Source organism: Ixodes scapularis, unplaced genomic scaffold (assembly GCF_016920785.2).
Source record: "Ixodes scapularis isolate PalLabHiFi unplaced genomic scaffold, ASM1692078v2 PGA_scaffold11__112_contigs__length_91849675, whole genome shotgun sequence".
Lineage (NCBI taxonomy): Eukaryota > Metazoa > Arthropoda > Arachnida > Ixodida > Ixodidae > Ixodes > Ixodes scapularis.
The window spans coordinates 64,512,107-64,538,086 of record NW_024609837.1 but is presented as its reverse complement, the minus strand read 5'-3'; the positions used below and the strand labels follow the sequence as shown (position 1 = coordinate 64,538,086).

The 25,980-nt window shown below is 46.3% G+C and overlaps 2 pseudogenes; one reads left to right on the top strand and one right to left on the bottom strand.

The window, feature by feature from the left end:
* Positions 1-166: 166 nt before the first annotated feature.
* LOC115317322 lies at positions 167-851 on the bottom strand (annotated as a pseudogene).
* Positions 852-11,222: 10,371 nt separating this feature from the next.
* LOC115312895 lies at positions 11,223-25,887 on the top strand (annotated as a pseudogene).
* Positions 25,888-25,980: the final 93 nt, after the last annotated feature.

Genomic DNA, 25,980 nt, shown 5'->3' with positions numbered 1-25,980 from the left:
CCGGCAGTGCGCCCGACGCGCCACCACCGCGCCGTGACGTAACAGAGCTGAGTTCGTGTATACTGTGCATTTACACTGTGGAGACAAGAAAACGAACACCAATCCTCGCTGTGTTTAAGCTTCGATTGCCCCGCGTGCCCGCTCGTCACCCGGTTGTCGGTCCTCTTTATTCTCGTCTTTTTCCGTTTCGCACACGTTCCCTCTCCCCCCCCCCCCCCCTCCTGGGGGGAAGGGAGGGCTCGGTTTTGATGGCAGCGATGGCCGCCTGCAGGAAGCGGTCGCCTTTCTTGAAGAGCAAGTAGTCGCGAATGAGCTGCTGCTGCGCCTTCTTGTCCATGTCGGTCAACGGGTAGTAGGTGCCCTTCAGCTCGCCCTCCAGCATGCGCAGAGTCGATCTCACTTTCTCCTCCATCTCGCGGTACTGGGCCTCCGTCAGGCACGGTTGAAAGGGTAGCCCTGCAACGAGCGTCGCAGCGCACGCGGTCGGAGATGACGAACTGGTCGTCGGGGTCCACGTTGACCTGGGTGTTGAGGTCTCCATAGTTCGTGGGGCGGGTGCTCGTTGGTCGCTTTGAAGCCGCCGTGGTAGTCGTCGATCACCGGGTTGAACAGGTCGGCGAACAGCGTGTGCGATTCGGTATCGGGGGTGCACAGGCCGACGCCGCTGTCGACGTTCTCCACACCGGACTGTATGATGACGAGCAAGGTGGCTCCCATGGCGGTCTTGTGAGTCTTGAGCTTTTCGAAGACATCTTTGGTGAGGTACTTCTTAACAGCGACTTCCGGTCCTTAACATCCTGGAGCTCTTTGAAGCCCGCATCCAGCTTGTCTAGCGTTGCCTGGTCGACCATGTTCCGTATGGTCACCATGCGGATTTTCGACAGATTTCGTGCACCAGGGGATACGAATGGCGCGGCGTACTCCCAGGGTTTCCCAGTTCGCGTGCTATGAACGGTAGAGGAAATTGCACTCCTCTGCTTAGGCCACGCGACGTCAATTATCCCGATATACTAAGCATGGCCCCGTGAATTTTCCAGCTAAATTTAGCTGGAATTTAGCATTCTTTGGCGTTGCCTGAGAGGCACGTTCCACCCCTCCACGCGCCCTCTTCTCTATTCTCCTTTACCCCTTGCAGCGGCCACGTTCTTCCGCGGCTTGAAAGGCTTTCGAGAATAAAGTAGGCTATGATCCACCACGGCCGGACTTGAAGCGCGGCATGGGCTTGCTCCTGGCTTCTCGTGCGTGCCCAGAGTGCGAAGCTGCAATGACGCTTCAAGCCCGCACTAAATATGCAGATGGCTACTTGAGGAGGTGCGGTGTGTGGATGACTCGTGAGGTGTCCAAGAGGAAGCTGGTCAAGTTTCACTGCCGGCGCGAGGTCTCGGTACGGAGCGGTTCCTTTTTCTAGGGATCGCACCTGACCCTTTCCTAACCCATGAAAATCATCTACGTCTGGTGCCAGAACCTACCATGCGCCGTCATACAGCGGGAAACTGATGCCGCAAGGAAGACAATAACTGATTGGACGAGCCCTTGTCGGGAGGTTGTGGTAAATGTCGTCTTTGCGGATTCAGAGATCATTGGCGGCGAAAGCGTGACTGTGGAACTAGACGAAAGTGCGTTATGGCGGCGAAAGAACCAGCGCGGGTATTTAAGGCCTGGCCAGTGGCTTTTCGGCGGTGCGAAGCGTGGCAGCGGCTGCTGCTTTCTTGTTCCCGTGGCGACTCGTGACGCTAAAATCGTGCAAGGGCTAATAGCGGAGTGGGTCAGCCCTGGAACAAGAATAATCACTGACTGTTGGGCTGGCTATCGCAAGCTTGCAGGTGACACTTACTTCACGCGCCTCACCGTGAACCACAAGCTGCACTTTGTCGACCCGAACACTGGTACGCACACTAATACGGTGGAGGGCACCTGGGCCCACGCCAAAAATTACCGCTTCTCCACGTGGTGAATGATGTTGATTGGGGCGAAGTTTGGGTGGTGCTGATGATACTGATTTTGGTCATAGGTAGTACTGATGGTGCCCTTTTCATTCATGTAAGTAGGAGAATGTGTGGTTTTCTTCTTTTTCTTTTTTTAAGAAGACAGATGGGATGGCAACTCAGAACCCCCTACTCTTCTTCTTCTTTTTTCTTGATCCTGATTTTGGTCATAGGTAGTGCTGATGGTGCCGTTTTCATGCATGTCAGTAGAAGAATGTGTGGTATTCTTCTTTTTCTTCCATTTCTTTTTTTAAGAAGACAGATGGGATGGCATCTCAAAGCCCCCTATTCTTTTTTTCCTTTTTTTTATCTTTTTTTTTCTTTTTTTTATCTTTTTTTTTTCTTTTTTTTTTTTCTTGCTCTCACTGCTGAACTCACGAGCAGGGGCACGCCGGACGGCGGATGGACATACGTACACGGCTTGCCCCTAATGGCCTTGTCACACTGCGAAAACAGTCGGAGAACTTTGTCCTTCAACACGAGGAAAACATGTTTTCGGGGACCCTGTCACATTGCGGAAACAGCAACAGTCCGGAAACATGTTGCTGTCGTCCGAAAACCATGTTTCCCAACTTGTTCTCCGACACTCGGGGAACATTCAGTCACACCGGGAAAGCGTGTCGGAAGAACACAAATTGCATTCTCTCCTGCGTGCTGCCTCTCTCTCGCCCTCGTCTGCCCGGCCGGCTCGGCTCGGCTATACTTCGTTTCAGCTTCAGTCCAGACGCAACCAAAGCTACAAGCGCGAGCTCCGGGCGTTCAGCATCCCTGCCAAGCACGCGCGCTCCTGCAGTGCAACCACTGTTCTGGGCCACATGCTCGCGCTTGTAGCATCGGCTGCGTCTGGACCGAAGCTGAAACGAAGTATAGGCGGCTAGGCTCAGATCCGCTGGCTCCGCTCGCCCCTTGAATCGCTGCCATTTTGGATCGCCGTCTCATCGCCATCGCTCTACCGTAGTCGATTCATCAGCCGCGCGAACCATCTCGTGTTCTCTGGATTTGGCGGTTGCGTTCTGCTACACGGCTAGACCCTTGCATGATGGCATACGCGCCGGCCACAGCAGCAGCTTCTGCTTTGGTGCTTTTTTGTGCATTCGATTCAGATGATTCTGACGGTCAGCTGCCGCCGCGCAAAAAGCCGCGTTCAAAATGGACCAGCGAGTGGCTCGCAAGAGTGCATCCCACAAGAATCGCACGTCTCACAAAAATCGACGTTCCACGACCATCGTGATCATTTTCGACTCCTCAGTCGAAGTGAACGGCACAGTTAAAGAGTTCGACGGCATCTCGAGCGAAACACTGAACTGATCGAATAAACTCGACCGCTCCGACAAACCACACAGTGCAAGAAGGGATGTTCTAATTGCAATAGTGATGGGGCTCCTTAGAAATGGGGAGTTGTCAATTATTGAAGTATTCTCGTGCGACTATCTGTGCTGAAAAATATAGATGTTGCCGTGTTGCTGGAAAAAAATTCGCTCAGACACTGAAATGGGCAACACGTGTCGTCCGACACAAGTTGCCGAGGTGTCCATTGCCAAAAGCTGTCACACCGAGACAGCATTGTCGCTGTCGTCCATGTTGTGTTGCTGTTTCCTCAAGGTGAGAGGGTTGTCGGGCAACAGAGCCGACAGCCGACATGTTTTCCGACTGTTGAGAAACACGTTTTGTTGATGTTTCCGCCGTGTTTCCTTAATGTGACAAAGCCTTAAGGAGCTTCGCCTCTAAAACTCTCTTCCATCTGGACGGCGCGAGAGCCACCAGTTCACTGGTCACCTTGCAAAGTTCATGATTCGGAGAAGAGTGAAGGCACGCTGAAAGACATGATAGATTCCAGTCGTTCGTTGCCGCTGCCGCCAAATCTACAGCCCCGACGCACACAGGGACCTTCCCTATAGTGCGGAGGACGAGGATTCTGACGGCCCCGGTGACTTCGAGTGATCCGCGGCGCTGAGCCCGTCGCCCGCCTGCGTGCATCAAGACGACTTATGCGCCAACCGCTTGTCAAGTGTTCGTTACGTCAGTTATAGTTTCTGGTAGCGGTCTTAACGGCCCTTTTCAGTGCCCCATACTTTGCAAGTGGAGCTGTTTTCTGATTGTGGCACATCGTGCCTCTGTAAAAAATGCACAGGAAAGAACCAGAAAGGGTATGTGGTCCCTAACTTGGATATCGAATGTTATGATTAAAATAAAAAAATGTTATTGCTTATTTCGCGCCTTTGATCCCAATAAATGCTGCCGTTGCGTTCGTCCCGCGGTGCTGTTGCTTGGCGCCGTCGGCGTGTCTCAGCTCCGTCTTCTTTGCCAGCGGCTCACCGGCGGAGGCAGTTGATCTGACCTGACACTCCGCGTTCGACTTTGGCTAGCAGACGGCGTTCGTAAGATGGCGTCAGCTGTTGCTGGTTCCACGCGGCGGTACCGTGTGTGCTTCCATTCATTCGGCGTTCATTGCCATGGTGACGGCAAGGAAAGCAGACAAACTTTATGTTGCGCAACAACGCTGCGGCGCAGTCCTTCCAAGTGCGTTCTGAGACCCTTCCCGCATGCTTTTCAGTTGGCGGAAGGCGAACAAAAAGAGTTCAACATAAGAGCTTAACCCAGAAGGCTGCATTTCTCCAGCGCCTCATAATCTGACGAGCCTTACAAGAAAAACGCGTTTTTGTTTGGCCATCCCGCGTCCTGTTCTTTTATCTGTAACATGGGTTTGAAGTATCACACTGCCCACTTTTTTATCGGAAATTTCCAACCTCATGTTACAACGGCTCTAGCAGCGGTTTATTTAGAGCACGGCGCCATGTTGTGACGTCATCATTTACGGGATAAATAACGATTCGCCGTCTCATGAGCTCTGCGCTTGCACACGCAGTAAAAGGACGACGGATGGCGACGAGCCCCCACCAGATGCTAGGTATTCTGAAGAGAGGCTTGCGTTTTAGTTTTACATTAACTAGCGTTCGTAAATGTGTTCCGTATGCACTCGAATAGCGTCGTTGGCATCCGTCAATCCAAAAGCGCAGTTTGTGCTCGGCGCATGCGCAGGGGCGACGAAGCTATTTGTTTGCATGCGCAAAACTTTACCGAACGCTATTCCAAAACTCTCTAATGTTTACCTCGCTTAGAAGGGCAGAGTGTCGTCATTGTGCACATGGGACCTCCGGTACGCTACGCCCTAAATACCTCCGCAAAACGTAACTCATATTTGGCTAAGGCTGACATTCTTTTTTTTTTTTTTCAGATGCCAAGGAAAGTGGCAGGTACATGACCCCTAAGGTGACCGCCAACCTACTCATGCGTATCCTCGAGCACGGAAACTTCAGACCGGGTGAACGTGTTGTTTACACAGACGCTCCCTGCGTCTCGTAGAGACGCTTGCATGTACGACCTCTGGGCGCCGCCATCTTGCTGCTGGCGCGTGTGTCTGACAGTCTTGATAGTTAAGCCTCGCTAAGGCGCTTCCACGGTTTCGGCAAACTGACGCCCGAACTATACTGTGTCCGAAACGCGTCTCCGACTGGTGTGTTTGGCGACCTACTCCACCCGTGCGTGGAAAGTGGTCGCCAAGTGGCAAGAAATGGTTTCACAAAAGCGGAGTGTCATGCTTTTGTCTGTCGCGATCCTGGCGGTTGGTCGTAGAAACGCTGGCATAAAGCACCAGCGAAAGTGAGTGTCGCTCTCGTAACTTCATCCCAACTCCCGACTTCCGAAGCGTCCGTGGACTGTCAAGCTGCAGAGTGCAACCTGCAGCAGAACAGGCGTCTGCCACATTTATCACCGCCGATGGGACACCGCCAGGATCGAGGGAGGCGACAGCGTGAAACTTCTATGAATTCATGAGGAGGAACTTAAGACACCCCTTTTTTTACGGCGATAGGCAATCTTTAGCTATTACTCTCCCCTCCCCCGATTTCGTAGATCTTTACGGCCTCCTTCCTTTAAGCTTCTGCGCTAAATATGGAGGGAAAATTGAAGTTATAACAAAGTGTTTGCTCATAATTTTCGTAGTCGTCCTCACTAGTGAGCTGCATCATGAGTCCCCTGACGAATGCTATCGCATTTCACAGACAACCAACGATAGTGATTTCTGGGTCCATTCTTTGGACGCGGCAAACACACCAGTTGGGAGCGCGTTCCAGGCACCATACCCAAACAAAGTACTTCTTTCAATTGAAGAGGCCAGCCTGTCTTTGAATCCTGGCTGCATGCAAATGTATATACGTTGGATAGCCCGAAGCAACCAAGGGCGTTGCAGCGTGCGTGCGAAAAACCACTGCGCTTGCGCAGTGCGGCGACCCAATCTGCTTGGAGGACACAAAGCGTTGAGGTCCTCTATACCAAAATTCTCTGTTGTTAACATAGTCGCTGAAAGGCTGAGAATCCCGGACACGCTCCCTCGAGCGCGTGCTTTCATCCTTCTGTAACACGCACGCGTGGAAAACAGCCAGCAGAAGACAAGGAGTTTCTGCAGGAGGCGAAGCCTCCTTCTGTTCCCGTCGGCCGCATGTCGGGTGAGAGTCGTAATTGGTTGCTTATAGATTTTATTGGCAAGGAACTCCCCACGTCATAGAATTACATCTAACGAGAAACCTCAAAAATACTGATTAGTTAATTAATTACCTTGTAAGGGGAAAACAAAAGGAGGAAGACAGTATAGAGGTAGAACCGACGACCCAATATTTAATCATGTTTATGTTCTCTCTTTCTCTCAGTCTCTCTTAACGGTTTCTTTCTTTCTCCTAATATTTGCTGAGTGAATGTAAGAGGACGAAATAAAGTCTTGAATTTCCAAGCTGCCTCGCAATATCCACCGAGTCTTCTACAACACACCTAACATGTGATCAGTTTTGTTAACATTAAGTTTTCCTTCCTCGAAAACAAAACAAATTAGTCGTTAGTTGTTTATACAGCAGGAGTTTGGACTGGTAGCACATGGCGAGATCGTTACCCACTGCAATCCCCAGGTGGCGGGTTCAAATGCCGACCGAGGTGCCCGCAATATGACGGAGGCTTATTGCGGAGACGGCGCCGTGTAACCGAGCTTTCGGTTGGACGTCAAATGATCCCCAGGTGGTCGAAATTAATCCTCAGTCATCCGCTGGGGCGTGCCAGATGCCCGTCGTAGGTTTGGCACGTAAAACCCCCCATTTGACTTTTTTTTTTTTGTTACCCACCGCAGATAAGCAATTTAGCCAGCGCAGTACGACTGATTGCCTGGAGTCTCGTGTTTACTGGTACGCCACGGCTGTAGAACGCAGGTGATAAAGGCAGAAAAAGACGCACGTCTGCCTTCCTCAATGTCCTTAACATTAGAAAAATATATTCTACGTTTACGTACCAACAAACATCAAGTGGACACAGTGTTTAGTACACTTTAAAACTAACCGAAAAAGAATCGGCGACTACAGATAGAAAGCTCAAACTTTTACTGAATGCCAATTTAGGTGATGCATTTTGCCATGTAAAATTTCAATATATATATCTCTTCCTGTGAAAGACGAGGTCAATAAACTTGCCAAAGTCAACGGCGGATCCGTTCGCAGGCGATTGAGTTATAAATGCATGTAATTCTGGTGCGTTTCACCTCCCGTACATCCAGCGAGCAGGCAACAGAGCGCGTAGTCTTTTCGCTTCGCCGTTTTATTGTTTCTTCTATATCTATTTAAGTTCAAGCGGGATTTTTTTTTTTTTTTTTGTGGACACACCTATTGTCGATCTTCCCGCATAGCACGGGGAGGCTCAATCAATAAGATTGACCATAAGCTATTTAACAGCTCAAAAATAGGTTGCTTCTTTTCCCGCCTACGTCATTGAGAACGTCACTACTGCGCATGCGCGCCATCTGCGTTGTCTGCTGAGTGCCACATCTCGTCGCAGGTTGCGGAGCGCAATATAAAATGCCGCGTTACCGCAGCTGTTTGCAATTCCCTGTGCTTCTCGTTTTTTTGTGTTTTTTTTTTTTCCTAGCGTTTTTTGAAACCGATCTTTTTTTATATACCCCAAAACAACTTTAACGCTGGCGAACATCCCCAGCTGGCCAGAGAAAAAGCATGTTATTCACCAAGTAGTACATCAGTGGAGTTTCGGGGCATCAAAAGGTTGATTTGTGCTTTGCCTGGAAACGAAAACATTTACTTTTCGCTCCAGCTCTTGTAGCTGTTCCATTCGCTTTTTATCTATTTTCCAGAAGTATTAAATAGAAAAAGTTGGCCACACAATATGGCGGGTGTTTTACGAACACAGACAACAATTTTATTGTGAAACCTCTATACTCTGTTTCACCTTATGATGTACCGCAGAAAAGGCTACAAGCCCGACCTCCTTGCTCTGGGGCACATCTCGGCGGCACAAGCTCTCGTGACTCAAGAACGGCTGCCAACGCCATGAGCTCGCGCTTCTAGCCTTCGCTGCGGTACAGCATAATGTGAAACGAAGTATAGCATCGATGATCGCATAGGGACAATATTAAAATCATGCTGCTGTGAGCGCGTGGTATCCTGCGTCCCCTTTTCTTCTTTCTATTACCTTTGACGTGCCCCAAGTGAGCGTGCCTGGTGACGGAAGACAAAGAAGCCGCCTTCGTGCGCGACCCGGACCGCTCGTGCGTTAATTCCTGTCTGGTGCCTGTCGCGAGCTTCTGGAGCCTTCAGCCAGTCAAGCCCAGCCACCACCATCTCCCCTACTGTAAAAAATTATATGGATCTATAAAAGAACTGATATGAAATTTCCAAAAACGGATATGCGACATATGAAACTGATATGAAATATCCAAAAACGGATATGCGATATACGAAACTGATATGAAATACCCAAAAACTGATATGCGACATATAAGAACTCATATGCAACATTTGCCAACTAATATAAATGTGTCCAATAAACATATCAGAAATAACTTTATATAATATTTTGCAGTGTACGACGTGCCGCGCGGGAAAGCAATCACGTAGCTTGACTGGCTGAAGGCTCCAGAAGCTCGCGACAGGCACCAGACAGGAACAGCGGCGGAGCGGCTTGATTTGTTGGCTTTCAAATAATTACGGCATGCGCATTTCCTCTTTATTAAGAGATTCATCCCCTGAACCGTTCAAAATACCCTCAAAGGTATGACATAACTGAAAAAAAAACCAACATGCTGAGAATAATATTTATTGCTCAGGTGGTCACCGAAAAACTCCGTACTTACAAAACGACTTGTATAAAAGGCGGAAACACAGAGCTCAGAAGTAGTTGTTCGGTGTGCTGTGGTATTCGTGTTTGTTGTGTCGTGTATGTGTATTCGCCCAATGTATATGTTCAGCTGAAGCTAGTGGTATGCGTAATGTAACTACATGGTGACGTGAGTAAATAAAAATATTTTTTGTAGCACATGAATTGGGCGGTACCTAGCGCCACCTGGCCTAGTGTAAGTGACATGTGGCGTATGAAAGTGATATGAAATAATAAGTCCTGATATGAAAAAGCTGTCGAAGAAACATATCGGAAATAAATTCGTATATAATTTTTTTTTTCAGTAGGGTCGCTCTTAGCCGTACTACTTAACGGGAGAGCGCCTTTAGAGCGTACGGCACTAGAGCGCCGATGTTAGAGCGCGCGACACGACGGCGCTGCGACAGTAGCACGCTTGACACTAGAGCGCATGTTACCAGAGCGCACGACCAGTTGAGCGCGCGACACGAGAGCGCTCCCCAGTTGAGCAAAGACCGCAAAATGTGGGATGTACCCTCGGCTGTACAGACAGAACAAAAGTGTGCGACTCGTCGAATCGAAGCATTGGTGATTTTTGATTGATTGAGTATGTCTTCTATAAAATATAAATATAAAACGGGTACGGCTCTTCCTAAAAAGATCCATCAAAAACATAGCATCAACGGAAGCAAAGTGCTGAAAAGAGCGTTCTAAATATGAACCAAAACCAAACTTCCACGCGATCGAGTTTTGAATGCTAAAGTTATATTGTCTGCTACATTTCGTAGGTGATCTTTTCTTCGCACCCGTCGGCCTTCCGGCGAACTTCTTTCCGCAACCCATATTAAATAGGGCGGCAGAAAAAAAAGGTGAATTAAACACCACACCAGTGTCCCTTACAAGCTTTCAAAGGGAGATGCTTTGCAAGCCGAATCCAAACTGATTGATTGAAGAGACAAGTGTGCCTGTCGCACCGGATGCTGTAGGTCCCGCCTTAGCGCTCTATCCCTCTGCTACGCTGACATCCACGCAGATTTCATTTTCGTTCTTGGCACAGGTTCCCACATTTAGTGTTTGGTTCAGTTGTCATTTGTGACAATATGAATGGTTGGCGTATTACACTCGGCGCGAAATCTCCATTCTTGAAATTAATTTTGAAATCCCCAGAACGTGGCTAAGCAAGTTACATGTTGCTTCTTTCCTTTCGAACGTTTTAAAATAATTCAAAAATAAAAATTAGTGACATCGGTAGTGAACTTTATCAATTAAAATCAAGAAACTAACGAAGTAAGGTCAGCTGCAGTGTTTGTTTCTGCGAAAATGTACACGAAAAATATTCATTTTCTTGTTTTTTTCGCTGTCAGCTTTTTGTAACACTTCTTGGTTTGTCACAAGCAAAAATTTCGTCGACTCATTTCGCAATGTCCTCGCTGAATGCCGAGGCGTAAATCCTCTCCGATTTCAAATAAAACACGCGATGTCCGAACATGTGGTCGGTCGGGTCAGGCCACTCGCGCAGGACTCGTTGTGCGCTCTCGAGGCGCGCGCTTCCGTCGCAGCACTCTCAAGTCGCGCGCTCTAATGCCGCGGCGCTCTCGTGTCGCGCGCGCTAACGTCGTGGCGCTCTACTGTCGGCACTTTAATGTCGGCGCTCTTGTGTCGTGCGCTCTAGTGTTGTACAGCCTGAAAACCCTACTTAACGTGTGTCTTAACGTAAATATGCTTTCTCATTTCCTTTCCAAGACTTGGCCCTCATGCCTTACATCTGGCGCAGTCGACTCTGAACCGTGAAAGCCTACCCTAGCCCGACCGCCAGCCTTGCCTCGAATCGCCTGGTTCCGCCTACGCCCCGTCGTGAACACCTGCTACTGTTCTCGACAAGAAACCCGGAAGCTCCGGAACGACGTACTCCCGCCCCTCGCGTCTTCGCAAAGCGTTAAGAACGCGCTTCGGCTCGGCGATTTCTGGTGAGCGGAACGTTTCCTAGCCCTTTGGTAAGCCTTACACGACACAGCCATGCCCGGCATTGTCTGGAGCGAATTGGACGCAAGAACTATGTCGTGTCTAAGCGTCGAGCTTATTAAGGAAGAGCTCGCTGCACGTGAGCTAAACACTTCCGGCTCAAAAGAAACCCTCATTCAGCGACTCGCCGCGGACATCGAGACGCGCCGCAAATCCATGCCTTGCCTGGACCAACCGTCGTCCTCTGCCGCTGGCTCTTTGGCACTGGACCCAATCACGCTACAAAACCTTGCCGTTTTGTTGCAGCAGTTGCCCCGTCCTTCAACGACAGTCACAACGCTACCAGACCTGTCCGCGTCCCCCCCACAGTTCGAGGGTTCGCCAAAGCAAAACCTGAAAGAATAGCTTGAGGACGTTCGTCGCGTACAGCAACTTGCGTCATGGGATGACGCCACCACACGGCTCATCGCAGCAAGCAAGTTGAAAGGTACAACACGAAACTGGCACCTCGCGTTCGGAAGCCAATACGACCTCGGCCAACTTGGAGAGACGCCCTCAAAGAGACATTCATCACACACTGTAAAAAATACACTGTTGTTTTTACGGGTATTTGACTGGCATACTCGGCTGCCAAATGTTTCCTGTAAATGTGACAGTGCACCGTATTCCGCGTATTACGGCTTTTGTTTTGATGCTAAATTTACAGCACTCTGTAAAAATAAAGTGATTGGCTTTGTAAAATGATCTGTTATTTTTACAGTCACTTAAACGGTATATTTGACTGGGACTGTAAACGTTTCTGTACTTTTTACACGTATCTGACTGGTATATTTGGCTGCCAAAACTACAACTCCTGCAAGAATAACGATTCACCTTGTTCTTTCCGTCTTGTCGTAGGAAGAGACGCCCTTTAGCTCGGCCGTGTCCGAATCGTCATCCTGGTGGCCGCCAAGTAAAGCCACTGGTAAATCTTTATAAGTCACATGCGTTCGAAAATAAAGCTTGATCATGCTGTGGTAAAGACCGGTAAGAGTGTTTAGATATATAGGCACACAATATATATGGTAGAGCGAAGTTTACGTTGGAAGAGCACAGTATAGTTTAGCTTGGATGAACAAGCACACAGATAATGTGCCTCCATAAGCTGAACAGATTATGTGCTTCCCAGTCCTTATCACCATGATAAAGCTTTCTTAAATCTTTGTGAATATTCCAACAATACCACACTCGGCCGTCTTCGACATCCAGGTCGTCATCTAAGACGATGTTGTCCTGAACGGAACGTTGAAAACATTAATGTCGTCGTCTACATCTTATGTGTGCTTTACAAGACCTTGAATAGTGTCGGGGTCAGCGTAACTATCCAGTGTGTCGCGTTTCTCATAAAAACGAGCCCTATAACAGATTGCGTAATAAAACGTTAGTCGACAGCTTTATTGAACACTGTGCAACCTTCGAATCTTGATGCCCTTGTCAACATATATACCTGTGCTTCCTGATTCGGCGAACCCGCATTGGGTCTGTCTCTGTTCAGAGCCTCAGGAGTTCGTACTCATACCCGAGTCCTGGAGCTGCCTAGCGTCCAGCTCTGAAGTCTCCTTTTCTTCTCAGCACATATGCACACGGAGATTTTCCAGTTATAGTCCTTCAAGAGCAGGAACATCGCAAGTGCGATGCACATGCTGTAGAAGCGCCATGGAAGCTGACTGCCAGATGACTTTCTGAGCAGTGACGAACACAGCTGTGGTGACCTATGCATTCGAAAGAGATAGTTCTGTTAGCATAGTATGTCGATAATTACTCAAATCAGTACAGAAAAGAGAATACAGTTTATGGATGAAGGGAAACAAGCACGAACATGATGCCTCAGCATATTTCCAGTCAGCTTTTCAGGGGCCGACAGCATCACATCAACATAACCCACACTTTTTAGATTATGGGAAATCTTGCACAGATAGGGTATTATCACGGCATTCTTCTTTTCCTTCCTTCGACCCTCTATTCGATCATTACTTTTACTTTTTCTGACAAAAGTAAGTACAAGCTGCTTGGAATGTGTAGGAGGGTAAATTCAAATCCTAGAAGGAAATGTAACTGCATGAAAAAACATAAAAAAACACTTTGTTGAATGCGTGGAAGGGGTGGTGTTCTAGCCCATTATCGCGTGGGCGATATGTAGGACAGAAAGCTCGTTGTCTGAACTACAAATAGCAGGAGCACCGTTACGATGTATATGTAGATGCAACGGGACAGCTTGGTGTACCCGAAATCAAACTTGTCTAGAGCCGTCTAAGGAATTCTGATCCATAAAAGAACTAATGGCTGATATCCCTGTGACATGTATATCTGAAATAAAGATATGGGACATCTGCAATGGGACAGAAAGAAGACGTCCAACTTAATATTAGTGGAAGATTGTGCACAAAAACGTGTAAAAACAAATATGTGCCCAGGGTAGGCTTAAAGTTTGCTCTAGACAAGTTTGATTGTGGATGTACATTGCCGGGACTGCTGTTGCGCCCATATTTATTTTCCAGGATAGTGCAGTGCTTGACGCAAATAAAGACAAAGCAATTCAAGAAATTTTGGAGGCTCACGAGATAGAACTATTAGGGCCACAATCTGTCAGCACGCCCTCATTGGCGTTGCCCGGTAGAGAAGTGCAGTCCCTTGGACAGGGGAGGGAAACGCACAACAGTGGTGTCCTTGATGAGTGACCTGTATGTTTTGAGCCTTTTAGTTTCCTTCATTTTTTTCATAGCGTGTTGTATTGACGTCGGTTGCTAACAAGATTGAAGTTTCAACATTTTTGTGAAACCAGAGACTGAGGTATACGAAATACGATGGCAAAAGAAGAGAAGGAGAGAGTCTCGAATTGTGGGAGTGTACTTAATGTTAATCTTTAACACACTATTGAGACTCCCCCCTTCTCTTCTTGTGTCATCTTCTTTCGTGTGCCTGTTTCGGGATTCAACAAAATCTTTAGCGCACATCAACTCACTTGCGGCCTTACGTTCTGTTCGTTAAAGGTTCAGTTGTAAGTAGCGCCATGTTTGTGTCCTTCCTTCTTGTTCTCGTTTGTGTGCTGTATTGTATTGTTACTGCTCTGCCGTAACCGTGAACTGGTCACAGAGCACAATAGACTTAACTATATGTTCCACTGAGACTCCGTTATTCGTTGAAAAAGGTTGAGCACTCGTTTGTTCACTTGCGTTCTCCCCTTTTTGGCCTTGCTGCCACGGTCAGGATTGATGCCGAAAAGTGCCCTGAATGTTAAGCGTTGGATAATAAAACAAGTCGACAAACGAATTCAACATATGTGAGATTTTGTCCTCTTCTAATAAATAATAAACTGCTTTGCTCTTTGAATCCCTCTAGCATATTTAAGGAAGCTTGCGGGATTGTACATATTGGCGCCCTGCGTGAACGCCGATATCATTACCCGCTTTTTTAGAGTTTGAATCCACCTCTGCATTTTTTTTCGAACATTTTATCCACCCCCGAACTGCATCCGCAAGAATCAGAACCGCATCCGATTCGTAATCCACACATTCGTTACACATCACTGCGTGAGCACGTTAAAGGCCCCAGGCTAGCGGTCTTTCAGCACTGACTAAATTGTTCATCTACAAAGTACAGACATGTCGCATCACTTGAATGGCAGCCAAACATTGCACTCTCTAACTATTCCTACACAAATCTACCAACTCAAGCCTGAATGACAAAGAAGGTATATAATCAATGGAAATCATACTTTGTAAGTTGTTTGTTTCTATTTCCTTTGGTACTAAATCTAGTCCAAAATTTAGTAATACTATGAAAATGTATGCAACATCTAAACAATGAGCTTTACGCTTCATGCCGCCACAAAGATTGTGGCCTCTAAGAGAGCGCGAGAGCATTCCAAACCAGGGAATGTGTTCAAGGAAGCTTGAAATTTGAATTTTTAACTGCGGTATGCAAGGCACTTTTGGCCTGCATCTGATCCACATCCGCAGCACATGGCATCTGCATCCGATCCGCAACCCACCAAATCTTATTCACGTTTATCTGCATCCACCAGCTGACCGCGGAAATGAAGGACTTTACATACAGTTATATTTCTACTTAGAATGTTAATACTTTGTATTTTTATATTTAAATAATTGTGCGACAGAAAGTATACAATATTCGCGAAGCAGCAACGTGGTATTCTTGGGAAAGAGATACAAGTCTGTACACGAATGGAGAGATCCTGAATGTGTTTTAACAAAGTTAAACGGGTGGGATAAATATTACCCCATGATATAACCCAGTATGTGAAATGGCTATGATCAAAACCATAATAGAGAAAAATTGAGATAATGTATTAAAATAGTATGTGTCTTTTCATAGGCCGTAAGCTGTTTTTCATTTCAGATGCAAGATACTGGTCTTAAGTTTTAAGTTAGAGTCAAGAACATCCTCAGAAATTTAGTGATTAATGGCACAAATTAAATCAGTGACAAAAGTAATTAAACGGATATATGTGAGATGCTTGACATTTAAATTAAATCATAAATGGTGTATTGTATAAATTTATTTTGAAACAATTAGGGCAACACCATTGCAAAAAAAAAATGTTACTAATGTAAGCGTTAAGTTTTTCGGTTAGGAAATTAATTCGCTAGACAGTACTATGTACAGCAGTGTTATCAGCATTAAGGAACACTTGACAGTGTGTAAAACGGGGCGATAGTTGAGTTTTGAGGTACATCTGTATCTTTCCAAAATAAAAAAAAGTCACAAACATAAGCCTCATGTTGTTTAATAAATAAGTAGCTTTTTAATATCTGTGTGCTTGGGACCAGCAATCATATTACACCAAGTTTAATTCTTAGAATACTGTGATTAAATCAAAAGATTTGCTGTAATATTAAACATTATTGCCAAAATAGTTTCATGTGTCTATAACATTTTTAATGTTGTCAGTGAGACATACAGCTCTTAGGTCAGTAGAGCACCTGCTCGAAATCTGAACTGGTGGGCTGATAAAACTGCGAAGTTAGTGAAGTACTTAGTTCAGCATTTTTTAGATGTTTTTGGCAGAAGCAGCAAGTCAGCAGCCTTTGATAAGCCGCTGCCATGAAGGTGTAAACTTTAGACTACACATGCCTCAAAAAGGGCATCCAATCGAACTTTGCAAGGTGCCTTGTTTTGCTAAGATCAGTGGTGTTCATATGCCAACTATAATAGCAGGTCAACGTGCTAAACACACAGCAAGGTTTGCAAACCAAATTACACAAATATGTATACATAAAAAATTAAAGATACCTCTGGATGAACTCGAGCGTAGATGAGACTTGTTGGGCGTAGCAAATGTGGAATGTAAAGTAGCTGGCAAACAGCATGCAGAAGGCGACCTCAAACTCTGGTGCAGTTTCCACAACGTGCCCATCAAGGAGCAGCTTATATTCTTTTGGAGCCCAGATGTCATCTCCTGGATGTATTAAAGATGAAAAAAAAGACTTCTTTATACACACTAGTACATATTTTTCTATGTACATCAGGACTGATAAACTTTATATTTATGAGCTTACTTGGAACACACAAATGAACAATAAATGGGAAATTGACTGCATAAGCAGCCTTTGATAAAATATTGATAAGAAAACACAATTAAACAAAACTGGGAAAATGCCTCAATAAGCAGCCTTGAACAAATTGATATTAAAATCAGGAGTAACTTGCCAACAAAATTTGAGTTATGAACGGTTTTCCAATAAGTACATCACTGCATGTATGCATATGATTAGATCTGCAAAATGTGACATACCATTCATTAATTATCAAAGCACAGTTACCTTGTTGTAACTGTTAGTGCAATGTCTGCAAGGATCACTATATGTATAAACCTTTTTCGTTTAGCCTCGTACCCAGCCACGTTGTCCCCATTACCGGTGTGCGTTCCAAAAAAAGCAAGAAATTTTAACCCGGAGAAAGAAAAAAATATAGAAAGAACATAACACGAAGGTATGACGGTTACACTTAAAACGTTGACATGTTCTACCGGCGAGGTGAGAGGAAAGCGATGTTTTCACGCACACTGGAAGTTACAGAATTGGAGATGGCGGCGCCCATGTAGAAAAGGTATATAGCACACTTAATGACGGTTGTACATCAAGCATTGCCAGGTGCACAAGCACATAAAGCAATACATAATGCATGCACATAAATACTGTTAGTTCAAACTTTTTCAGGGTCAAATCACTGTCAATTACATCAACTACTGAATAAATTCCTGCATGGTAATGACTGTTGGTCTTCTTCAATGGAACGAGACAGGCCAACATACCTTCATTGACCACTGACTTGCTAAAATAAGTCTTAAGTTGGGTTGGGTGGCTTGTTTCATTAAAGATATTGATGCAATCTTTCTGGCGAAGGGTCATTTTGTAAGAAAATTGTTTTTTATACATAAACATTTACACACCGAGAGAAGTTTACTGTGAGTGACCGATAATTTGGAAAATAATTTGTTGCGATTGATTTAAGGATTAACATATGAATTCAGCTCCACGCAAAGTACCTGACAGGTACAGGTAATTATGGAATTAAAATACTTATAAAATTAAATGAGAGAAATCTCACACGTCTGACCAGATCCTTCCCCACCAGCATCTCTTATGGCAAAGTAATTAACGTTTTTCTGTGATAAGTACTGGTGAACAATTTTGAATTAATAAAGGACAACTTTAGCCTTGTAATGATTCAATACTGTGGCTAATTCTGCCTCACAATACTTAAGGCGTAAAAAATCTGCCATAAGAAGTGTTTCTTACAAGATATCGCTTCAAAAAAGAGGCACATCATGCAGTACATGTGTATAAACAATTTTACCAAACTTACCAGCCGCAATGATGCAAGGGGAGAGTGGAGCATCTGGCCGTCTTTTTTTCTCGTCTGACGTTAGGCAGGCCTAGAAAAAGGGGAGAGAACACTGCTCAGTTGCAGGGAATTTTATTAATCACTATGAATTACCTCTCTTGTTTGAAGTGGTCCACGTGGGTGCACTCCAAACCAGGCTGCGACCAGCAGGACAATTTCAAGCAGCTGAGAATGTGGAGATGCTGCATTTTTCATGGCTTTCCAAGCCGTCATCACATTTTCCTTGTCAAATCTTTTCTTTTCAAAAAACTGCAGAATTGCACCTTTCTTGTCTTTGAGTGAGCTTTGCAGCGTTTCAGCTAGATCTATTCCAAGCAGAATCTTGAAGCGACCTTGAAGGCCATCAGCTGTGAACAAGAAGGGTCAATCATCCTTCAGCTCCAGAATGGACGAGCCTGCCTTTATTTCTTGTTGTTGCAGTGTGTGCGTCGAGGACATGAGCAGATGCACAACTTTTTCGTACGTGGTACCAACTTTGAACATCGCCTGCAGGGATGCTTTTTCCCTTTTCTTTATTGATTCGTCATCTACTGGAGTACTCTGTGTTGCGTATCCGATACAGCTTGATCTCTTTTTAGCACATTGGGCCAGAGGCTCCTGTGGCATTCGTGAGTCATCCCTTTTTATGTTGTCGAGTCGACATACCATCTGGTACAATAGAGAGTCGTACCCTCTACCGATTAGGGCGTCATCAAAAACGTCTTTGAAAGAAGACGGGTGTGCTTCGACTACTTTGTTAGCAATGACGGCAAGATGCTTCCGAAGAGGCCTTGCGCGCACCTTCTGCACACACTCGATAAGTATTCTGACCATCTTTCGGCGGTCTTTAGGCAGTGGGCGCTGCCTTCCTCGATAGCTGTGAGAAGGGTCCTTGGCATCATACTCCACGGAACCATAAAAGAATCGGCCCCATTCGGGTTTACCAAAGAGCTCGACTGGCTATGTTGCTGATCAACTTTTTCTTTTTGTGACTTGCAATGTTGTGGGTGCGGTTGCTGAAGCAGTTTCGTTAGAATCTGTAAGAAAAAAAAAAACAGATTGAGAGTTCAACATGCGAGTAAATGAATCACGAATGTGGTTAAAAAATTTTCGATTCAGAGAAAAAAATTTCGCCACAAATGTTCTTTATCTGTTTCTGTTACCCTACAAAAAATATTATCGAAGTAGGAGGCGCCACGAGGACGCAGCGACTGGTGCGCGCATGCATCGGCACGTTCATCCCAAGGGCGTGCCGCCATTTGAGCGCACGAAGCGAGAGCGCTAGTGAAACTGTGGGTTTCACGCTATTTTCAAATATCCAAGGTTTCGATAAGCGCCCTTAATGTTTCTAAACGATAAAGGATTCGTTTGACAATGGTTTGAAACTGTTTCCTCAATTTCCGACTTTCTGTTCGGTTTTCGCAGATGTGTTCCTCAAACACAATATGTTTCAAATAATATTTTAACTTTCACTCTTTCTATGCTTAGAAGAAATAACAGCCATGTTATTGAAAATTATATCTTGTTAAAATAATCAAGGTTTCACTCCTGACGTCGGCCGCGGCCATGCAAATGGCATCAAGTGAAGCTCTCTAAGTAGATTCTCACTCAAAAAGACCCTGCGCAAAGTAACCCAAAAAAACCAACGAGCGTGCTCAAGTGCCCTAGCTGCACATGCTGTACGCAAACGCCTTTCTGTGAGATCTAAATTTTTTAAATAAAGCGAAAACAAACGCGTGTGCGACGTTTCATTTAATATAGATTTAAACAAAAAAGTATACAACTGTAGACGCCAGCAGATTGTGGGATGTGCCTAGAAAGTCATCAGCGTCCTTGGTGCTTGGAAAAACGTTTCAATGCCCACATGTGCTCTTGTGACGTGCGCTCGCCTGTCGTGCGCTCTAACGTCGGCGCTCTTGTATTATACAGCCAAGGATGTTAACCAAGCAGAATACAAATACTCGACACTCTTGCGCACACAATATTACCTACTGCTGTATAAAAATCTGGTGACAAGTAGAAATCGGTCAAAGCAGGGTGGTTTTTGTAACCAACCAAGACAGAGAAAAAAGATGCAACCATAATTTCAAAGGACTTTGCACTCACTTGATGCGATCGCTGAGTACAAGATGAAATTAATAATTGAAATTTAGGTTCATGCTGCAGTGAATATCACTGTTGAGAACTTATTCAATGAATGAAAGGGAACTGCTGCCATGAAAAGGGCCATTTGCTAATATTATGTACTGTGTTCAATATACCTGATGGAACGCCTGAAAACATGATCACTAGCTTTGTCCTTCTTGCTATTCTAAAAAGCACGCTAAAGGGGTTCTTACTGTTCTCATTGACGTATGTGAGTAGCTTCCCTGCTTGTAAAGGCCTGGTGACGCCACACAAGTCTTGCTCAGTGAGGAAAACAAGGTCGGCACAAGATTCCACACCCACGTTCAAGAGTTTAGTCATGACCTTCATCAGTGTCTCAGGAGGCAGGTTGGGGAGCGCTTCCATCACTTGCAGCCATACGTTTTCCATTCCGATACAGGAATTTTGTGCTTGAGCGCGATGATCTTCTCTGTGCGAACTTCATAAACAGATAGTGGAACAAAGTCAATGAGGTCAATGGCCTTCAATGCACAGTAATTATTTGTCTCCTGCACACTGTAGCAATGCAGATGCGACAGAAAGCTGGCGTGAAATAGCTTCACAGCAAATATAACGGTAGCCTTGTTCTTGACTACAATTACAGCAATTTCCCTAAAGCCAAGTTTGCTTGCCGAGAACAGTGGTAAGAAGTCTCGGACAGCTTATTCAGTGCCCTTGTACAAGACTGACTCGGTTGCAGCTGGATTAGTCGGCTGCAAATCAAGGTGTGCGAGTCGGATCTGGACACTTCCTTCGTAGTCCTGTGGACAATACGGAATGAAAGATTTGAAGGTGACATCCGGATCAAAATATAATTCAACATGCAAGTATGCCTGCAGCAACTGATGCTTTCCGGCAAGTGTTTTCACAACAGCTTCAAAGCTCTTTGCTGCCCGCACACAGTTTTTGAAGTATCAGTGTTTACTCTCAAACCGCAGAGTCCACACATTAATCAACGGGCCAAAACGAAGCAACATGTTTGCTTAAGGAATCATATAGTAGTGCTTCGGTTTTAGCGGCACTGTAAGGAAAAGCTCCTGCATATCTGCCAAGTATTCTTCAACGAGTATTGCCAAATATGCCATATCTTCTTCGCTGATAACTGATGCACATACCATGTCTACAAATTTCATCACAGTCAGATACAGCACCCACACAGCATCTTCGTAATCAACCTTGTGGCCAACCATCACAGGAAGGAGACGCAGTAAAACCCAAATTTTCACGGCTTCACAAACCAACTTCTTCACATGGGGGTTCAAATCCCAAGGCTTGCTCTGTGCATCGGCTCCTTTGTACCGAAAGTTAATTATGGCGTAGTTAAGGTACTGAAAGCTGAACCACCGTCTTTCCTCTGTGAAATATTTAAGGAACAAATCAACTCGTATCACACCACGCCCTCAAAACGATCGAGGGCGATGCACGGTCGCAGCCCTGGGTTGCAGACGTGGAAGCTTTCAAGCTTGCTGAAAATGCTGCAAAACTTTATACCTTCAAAGGGAATTCCGCTCTGTTCAGCCTGGCAGGCAGCATTATCATACCTCGCAGGAGTTCTTTTTTCACCAGATAAGTAGGGCGTATTCTGAAATTCAGGGTGAGTTATTAGGCAATACCGACAGAAGTAGATTGAGGAGCTGAAATTCTCAGTAAATCCACCGATAAAGTGTGATCCGAGGTTATCCCCAGCTATTGCTAAAACTGTCCCTTTAACCTGGCTGCCAGGGAAAGAAATGCCTTGCTTTTCCAGCAATAGTAGGTAGTTAAGCAATGGCTCAAATATTTTGTCCTGACCAAATGCTTTGAGATCCGATTCCAAGCATAATACTGCCAGCTGGATATGGTCCCTACTTGATCGGTGGTGCTTCCTTAAGTTCGCAAGTGTGAAATACACTCCCACAATCTTGTGCTCTTTGCGAGCCGAGCCAAGTGGGTTAGCCACCTCAAAGGCGTCTTGATACAACAGAAGTTGAATGTTTGTCTCATGAGCAAAGAGTTTGCTCTTTTTACATACAAAGCCATATGTTATATCTGAGAGCTGTCCTGGTACGGATGGACACAGCATGTCATACAGACAACCTGCTACATCTACACATTTTAGTAGTGCTTTCAAGGTCTCCAATATGGGGATATACTGAAAATATCTCTCCTTCCGAAACCGATTACGACCAAGTCTTCTGCTTCTTGGAGAAATGTATGCCAGTTTGCTCTTAAAGTAAGCTTTCCGCTTGAAATCACTGCTGAAAAGGCGAGACTTTAGCGTGCTAAACACATCATCACTGCACACTTCAGTGACAACTTGTAATGCATCAGCTCTATTCATTTTGCCTTCCAGCTGTTCCTGTAACTTAGAAATAGTGCATTTCCTAGTTATTTCATGAATATCTTGCATGCCCAAAACAATGGTTTGTACGGTGCTTGCTGGAACCATCAGCTTTGGCTCGAGCTTGAGATAGCAAAGGGCGAGGGCATGCTCAGCGCAACCTCTAAGTTTATCGCGTGACAAATCAAGTGCTGGCATCTCAATGTCCATTAAACTGCCCTCATGAACAGTTGCAGCATAACCGGCACATTCACCTTCAGGTGTAGAGCAAGGAGGCACCGGAGAAGTATTGCCCCCTGTTTCTAATGAGACCAGCCTAGACGTTTCTGATTTGACGCCATGTTTCCTTGACAAATGGCTTGGAAGTGAAGATTTTGACCGTATTATATGCCTGCAACCACAAATGGGACAGTGGACTGGAACACCAGACCTCAAATGCAAATAGAGTTGTTTCATAAGCATACGCCTGCTGTGAAAACTCTGCCGGCAATCCTCCACTCTACAAGTGAGAATAAAACTGATTTGCAACTCTTGATGAGGACTCCGTTTATCAGACACACCTCGATGCTTCCGAAGAATGTGGCACCTCAGCGAAGCATAAGTCACGAATTCAGAACAACAAAATGAATGAATGGAGGGCATGGTCCTACCACAAGTGCTCGTGTCTCCAAAGTGGCGGGCATAACGAACAAGAGTGTCTGACTGAAAAGCGCACCTTGTGCACGCGAACATGACGGCGGGCCCTTATAAGATGTCACATGCATCGGCTAATCAACACATAAAAATAGAAGGCTGCACAAGGTAAACGCACTCTTTCGCCGCTCGTGAAAAAATTGGTTACACGGTGCGCGAAACCGTAGCCAATCACTGCGTGACATATTTCTAGTACCAGTGTACGATTAAAAGAGCGTCTCTATCCCTCGCTTCAACAAGCAATATCACGCACCACTCTGATCGCACGTTCCACACATTGCAGATTTCAAAACACGCGAGCAACGTTTGGAGCGTGCTATACTTTCTTCCTGCCGCAGGCGGACACCAAATGTGATCATGCGTTCTGCGGAAATCGGTTTGCTTTCCGTCTAACAAGCACAAGCTTTGGGGTATACGTTGCTCTAAATCAAAACTGCAGTTTTCTGTCGCATCACCACTGCCACAAACATCAGGAGCACCGCGGTACGCGCAAGAACGCGCAAGAACAGCACCCACGAGGGCGAGAACAGAAACCACGGCAGTTCGCTCTCCCGACAACGCACGCCCACGAGTACAGGAGCGAGCATGAAAAAGTACTGTTCGTCTGTGTTCCGCTCGCCTTGAATGCTACCGTTGTGCACCCAAACTTCACTGGCAGCTGTAACAAAACATCGCACGAGTTTTGAGCTCCAACGTACCTGCGCGCTCAAAGTCGACAACTTGTCACTTGACGCTGAGATTGCAGCAGTCCGAGTAAAACAAAGGAGAAAACAAAAGTTCGGCGCCAAAGCAATGGGAGACAACCTCGACCTCAGCACTCGGGCCCGTCCGGGCCCGTTGAACCGATGGCCACGTGACTCTCCCACGTGACCGCCCCGCTCCGGTGGCGACCGTGGCGACCACAGTTGTGGCGATCACCGACGCTGCCCCTCCTCCTCTGTTTTCCGCTTCTCCTTTCGTTTCCGCGCCTCACTTACAGGCATAGGACTGTGTTTCCGGACAACGATCGAATTTCTGCGATTTTTACGTTCACCGGAATGTAAAAATCACAGCACTTCTGACAGTGCAGAATGGACCCTTATCCACTGGCAGGAACGGGTCATGGACGTGACTCAAGGGATTGGCGAATCCCTTCATCAGTTTGCCTTCGACAAATTAAGGATCATCCAACGCTGCCCGGTAACCCTCAGCGATCCGCACAAGATTGACTACCTACTCCAAGGCATGCGGGACCAACATATCGTCACAGCATTCGCAGCCAACAGGCCAACAACCGTCCAAGCCTTTCTTGCGACATGTACGAGCCTGGATAGGTTCGCCCAACACGCCAAGGCAAGCCCTTCGACTACTCCTGCCCAACCAAATTACCAATCACTCTAGCCAACTTAGACATTCGTCTAAGTTGGCTAGATCCGAATGTCCCACTCACCCTACGCAGAGCTCTGGCTTAACGTCACCGTCACCCGCAGCCTCACGTCCACGCATCGCGGACCTGCCCACCGACTTGCAAGAGGCCAGATACCAAGCCATCTCGTCACAATATGGAGCTCCACCGTTTCGTAGCGGCCAAGACTTCTACCAAGCGGTCTGCTATAAATGCAAACACCTCGGTCACCTTGCTTCAAAGTGTACAACATACACTAATCAGTCAGTCCAAGTATCGTCGTCGGCAGCTAGGGCCATGCCTGCAGTGCCATTACCACCAGCTCTTCATACCATGCCATCAACCCTTGAAGGCTCTCAGCTGCAGTGCCCATTCTTTTTAGCCACCATCACTGGGATTGGAGACTATGATGCGTTCCCAGACTCAGGTTTCAAGGTGACTCTCATAGCAAAGTTGCTTGTTCCAGAAAATATGCTACATCCCTGGACTGAGCCTCCACTGGAAGTTGTATGTGGTATTACCGTACTCCCAACGGGTGCAGTTTTACTTAAGATCACCAATGGCCCAATCGCGGGAGTCGTTCAGGCCGCGGTTCTGGAACACAACATCCTCCCCTTAACCATTGGTGAAGATTGGTTTCGAGCCGCAAAGGCGCGTCTGATCTTGGAGCCTCCGCATCCCGTCCGGCTCCAGCATACGGCCACAGGTCTGTCCATCATAGCAGAACAAACGCTAGCACCACGGATGCCCAATGCCGTAATTCTCACCCAATCTATCCTTAATTCACAAGTGCAGACCATGTCAAAGACCGCTTACAGAGAGAGCTTTTGCCGTCGCCGGAGCAGCCATCCTGGCAAGCCTTCGCCCAGGAAACTCCACTTTTGCCTTTAAATAGCCCCAGTGCCGAGTCGCCAGCCCAGTTAGCCGGTACTTATCTTTCGCCAGCCCTCCTTGGAGATCAGTTATCTTTCAAAAAAAATATTGTCATTTCCAACATTTTGACACAGCAGAATGGAGTACTCTCAAGGGTACAAACAGCTAGCTTCTATCGGCACTTCATTGAGGATTTTTCCAAAGTTGTGACCCCGCTACAAGCCCTCATCAAGGCCCCAGAGTGTTTATGGACTCCAGAGTGTGAGCGAGCCTTCCAGACAATCCGCACAGCTCTTACCCAGCCTCTCCTCAATGCTCACTTTGCCCCAAATGCTCCCACAACAGTGACAACTGACGCCTCTGGCACAGCATTAGGTGGGGTGCTTTCACAAGTACAAGATAACAAGGAAGTTGTTATCGCCTACGCCAGCCGTGCCCTCACTCCAGACGAGCGATAGCTCCATAACAATGTGTGGGAATGCATAACCGTGCATTGCGCAATCACCATCAAGTTTCGTCATTACCTGGTTGGTAAGACGTTCACTCTCATC